The sequence below is a fragment of the Pinus tabuliformis genome, chromosome 6, assembly GCF_031772625.1.
Source record: "Pinus tabuliformis cultivar Carrire ecotype Pingquan chromosome 6, CPIR1, whole genome shotgun sequence".
Classification (NCBI taxonomy): Eukaryota; Viridiplantae; Streptophyta; class Pinopsida; order Pinales; family Pinaceae; genus Pinus; species Pinus tabuliformis.
Genome location: NC_142292.1, coordinates 766,555,695 through 766,560,978, shown reverse-complemented (window position 1 = coordinate 766,560,978; position 5,284 = coordinate 766,555,695).

Genomic DNA, 5,284 nt, shown 5'->3' with positions numbered 1-5,284 from the left:
GTTAGATGGACCATATGATGGATTAGTTCTATGGAGTATCCAACCACAAATATATTCTTACTCTAATTTACTTCATAATTGATACCCCTTGGATAAGAACCAAATCTTCATATTAATTTTTGGCGGTCTCACCAATTCTATATGACAACTTTGTTCCCTAATTTTCTTTGGGGTCAAGGATGACCCCCCTTGCACTTTTCACCCTTGAGTTACCTTTTGATGCTCCAAAAATAAAATAGAATGATGCGATCTACTTAAAATCCAACAATTCAAATCATCCTTTGCCATTCTTATTAGTGATGATAGGTATTATTAGGGCCTATAAACCTATATTTTGAGAGGTTCCATGCGAAAATAATATCCTCCAATCACATTTTTCCCTTAGCTTATAAAGCTAACAGGTTTTATTTTGGAACTTTAGAATAAATCATCATACAGAGAAGGACTTGACCTATAATTCCACTCTTCTAGGTGAAATGACTTCTCTATTGATCTAGATTGGATCATTATATTATTTCTCATCCATCTTGATGATTTCAAAGTGGAAAAATGGAGGATTCAACTTATAAGGGGAATTTTATTAGCATGAACTAATTTAGAGAATTGGGTATGAAACCTTCTAAGTCTACTTTGAAACTTTAAAGGATAGTTTTTGAGGGTGAAACATTCCTACTTAAGTTTTGAACCCCCTACACTCAAATACCTTTCCAACAGTATGGAAAATTGTGTCAATCAGGTTTTAGATGCAAAAGTTATGCCACCCATAATTTGACATATCATGGTTGATTGCCATAATTCAAGAGAATGCCATGGTATCCTCCATTATTCATGGAAAAGGGGCTGACCACATGGGAACTATGAGAATACTTTGGAAGGGTCAAAATTTTAACTCTAGTCAAGAGTTGAAGGAGTCAAACTTTACTCCTAGTTGGGTACGAGTTGTTTTATAACCAAGCCACTAGGAGAAAAAGGGGTTCCATTCTATTTGCTTGCATTTTGTTCCATAGTAGAGAAAAGTAACTGAGTGTGGATAGCGAGAGTATAACAAGGGATTTTTCATCCTATTGTAGCCCACAAGCCATGAGTCTCAAGAAATTCCATAGAGAGTTCCTTCTCCTTTGTACTTGCATCACTTTTATTCTAGACAAAAGAGACTAGAGAAAATCCACCTTCTAGTTGGGTCTTAAGTATATGGATTCCCTAGAGCATATCTTGTTGTTCATTGTGGTTTGTGAGTGATTGTATTTACATGTTATTTATTTTCCATATATTATCTGTTACATGTATAAACAATAAAATAATAATAACAAATTTAAATTTAATTTCACAAATATGTTGTGATGAGATTTCTAATGGAATATCCATGAAAAATTATAGATCATATTGGTATCAGAGTAGGTTTATTTAGATATTTTGTAGATGTTGGTTATTGTAACTAGGTTCGGCCTTCATAATGACCTTCGTAATCACGACATTGTATATTTTTTATATTATGAAAGAAAAAAAAAGAAATTTTATTTTATTTAAAAGCATGGGTTTCATGCTCTAGTTTAGGTCAAAAGCATGTTCTTCATTTTTATAGTTATTTATTTGTCAAAGAATAATATTTCTCATGTATTATAGTCCCATTTGGACATGTTGTAAAAAACGAAAATATTTATTTTGAGTAAAGGAAAGCCATTTCCTCCTCTAAGACCAAGTCGTCCTAGTCAAGATGAAGTTGGCCTAAGGAGAGATATTCGACCCCTCAAGAAGGCTATAAATAAGAGGAGCACGACTCATTTGGAGCATTCATCTCATCACAAGTTCGATATGCAATAGTTTTCCCCATGGAGGGGTTTTTCCTTAGCTTGGAGCCTATATATTGTGTACTTTTTCTCTTTGTGATCTTCATTGTTTTGGTAATTGCTTGATGAACAAGAACTAAAAGAAGTAATAAAAGACCAACTAACATAACAAGTAATTATCAAGAAAAGAAAGTCAAACATAATATACAAGATTCTTTCTTTTCCAACATGGTATCATAGCTAGGGTGTGAGGAGACTGAAGATCACATCTTAGTTGGAACTTTCTTAATGGAAAGGATTATGAAGAAGTGTTTCAAGTTTCTTTGGAACCTCATTGTAACTATCAAAGAAAGCATCTTGAAGATCATCCCCAAGCTAGCAAAATAAGTGATGGATGGAACTTTCTTTTCCACTCTCTCTGGCACTTTCAAGGATGAAAATATATTGGTTATATATAGTGGAGCTTCTAGACATATGAAAGGTGAATGTAGTGAACTCCAGAATCTATCAAAATGAACGTCTTCGCATTCGGTTGAACTTGGAGAAAAGAAGAGCCATCCAGTGAAGGGAATTATATCTACCTTGTTGGAGCTAGAAATCGGTAGGAGAATTCATCTCAATAATATTTTATATGTTCCAGGTTTGAAGAAAAATCTACCCTCTATTTCTTGTCTAAAAGATAAAGGTTATAAAATTTCTTTTGTTGAAGGAAAAGTTTTGGTTTGGGGAAAGGATTCTAGTAATAATCATGCAAGGATAATTGGGATTCACGAGGGAACTCTGTATATGCTACTTACTCCTCTTGCTCAAGCCCTAGTTCACCTAGATGTCATCCCTTCTGAATTATGGCACAGAAGGGATGGACACCTTCACTACAAAGTTTTTCCATCTCTAAATCAAATGGTCAATAGTAACCCCGAATTGAAGGAAGAAAATGAAGGAATCTGTAAGGGATGTGCTCTAGTCAAGAATGTAAAGAATCCCTTTGCTAGAAGTGATGCCATATCAAAGGAAATCTTAAGATCTTGTGCACTCTGATGTGTGTGGTGCTATGGAAGTAAAGTATCTTTGAGGTCATCAATATTATGTAACATTCATCAATGATTTCTCAAGAAAAACATGGTTATACCTCCTCAAGAAAAAATATGAGGTATTTGAGAAGTTTCAAGAATTCAAGAGTGAAGTACAAAATATGAAAAAAAGGAATATCAAGACCCTCGGGTCTAAAACTAGTGGAGAATATACCTCTAAATATCTCATAGAATTTTTCAAGGAAGTATGGATTAATAAGGAGCTTATTGTTACTTATAATCCTGAATAAAATGGCATGGCTGAAAGAAATAACATAACGATTGAAGAATGTGTCAAGGCCATGCTACATGATCAAGATATCCCTTAATTCTTATGGGGAGAAGCATGTGTAACAACTGTCTACTTGTAGAATCAAAGTGCTCATAATATTCTCAACAACATGACTTTACAAGAATCATTTAAAGGAAATAATCCTAGTGTGGATCATCTTCAAATATTTGAGTTTCCTATTTATATACACATTCCAAAGGACAAGAGGAAGAAGTTGGATCCTACCAGTATGAAATGAATCTTTTTTGGCTATAGTGATTCATCAAAGGTGTATAAAATATACATTAAAGAGGATCATCGTATTGAAGTAAGAAGGGACGTGATCTTTGATGAAAATGTGGCTTACAAGAGATCCGAATATATTCCAGTCGATTATGATAAGAAGAGATACCTATTTTTGAGGATATCTCGAGGGAAAATGATGGACAAGATCCTACATCAACTCAAGAAGATGTTGAAGGTCCTAGTGAGCCTATGCAACAAGTAATTGTTCTTGAGTCATAGCGAGTCTTAGAAGAGGAGGTAAAAGAAAAGAATCATTATAAGGGCAAGGTGCTAAGGCAGGAAAGGTCTATTTCCTGTACTTAGGCGAAAGGGGAAGGCTCCTGTAGCTGAGTATGCGGAGACTTTGGTAAGTCCATAGGCTGAGTGTGTAGAGATAAACAATCTATATCTGAATGTTTATATATAATAAACACTGTTTTGGGCCGAAATTGAAGCATCTGTGTCCTTTTATTTACTTTTGCAAAGTTTATGTATCTTCTCTCTGTAATATGTTTAATATGAATTAATTCTTATTTACTGCACAAAATTGGTAGATATGTAATATTTACACATGATAAGTATAATTAACTACCTTCGTGAAGATCTGGAAGTCATTTAGATAGGTTTGTAGTAGTTTTCCATTCAGAAGGGATAAAGCTGCATGAAGGAAGATATAAGCCATAAGAACTTCAGGAAGCCATCACACAAGCCTCTGGATGCAGAAACCTAGTTCTAGCATCCCCCAATACTGCTTCGAGTGAGACTGCAACTTGCGCTACATGGGTTGTTTATGAAAGCGCCAGAAATTTAGGATTTTGTTGGTTGGCACAATTAAAGCTGAACCTGGGTCAGGCCCCATGAAGCCAACAAATGGTTTCATTTCTGGGACTGAGATCTATCTAAGAATTGTGTGATGTCAAATAAGTGGTTCCCTACTAAGAAGGAAAATGAAAATTGGCTTGATCAAAAGTTGCACGCATTTGCATCTCAGGAGAACGGAAACTCGCAGTTAACAAAGGAGCAGTGGTTGAATAAATACCTGTACACAGACGAGAATAAAGCCTTTTTCTATTTCTTCCCCTGCGAACTGCATGAGTGGCTGTCTAGATTAGTGGATAGTCAGGGTACGTGGAGACTTCACGACCCTATTGTGTGGACTCTAGAGCTGATGAGGCATCTGGAAGCTTCAAAAACAACATCGTACAGCGCATTGATCACTGGATTGATTGCATAATTAGAGGATTTTCCACTAAACTTGCGATTGATACAATCATCAACTATAGCAAAGCAGAGCGTAGGATCTTTAACGGACCTCGAGGTAAGTACTTAAAATATTTGAAAACTTGGATTAAGATGTTGCTGTGTGAACAATGGGTTATGCCATTACCTTGATGTTGGGGACCACGCAAAGCAAAAAACCCTTCATAAGGAACAAAGAATTAGGCGCTGAATACAGTCTGCTGTTAGGATCCTCTTCTAGTGACGATGAAGGGACTATTCTGGGTACACTATGAAATGCGTTGCAGATAGTAAGTCAAGGTCTCCCATGGATACCTCTTTCGTCCACTCCCCCTCCACTACCACCTTTGTCACATACACCTACACCGTCATCTCCACCTCCACCTCCACCTCCACCTTCGCATCAACCATTCAACATGGCAAACACAATGAAGATGACAATTTTTAAAGGGGTAGGAAGCGAAGACCTCGAACAATTCTGGTTCGCTGCAAATTCTGTATGGAAAATGCAACAGATAACTAATGATAATTTAAAAAAAGCATAGCTGGTCACAACGTTGCAGGATAGGGCACTGACTTGGAATATTAAATTCTGTTGAGATGGACCTAGCGCGATGTTGGCAGAGACTCAA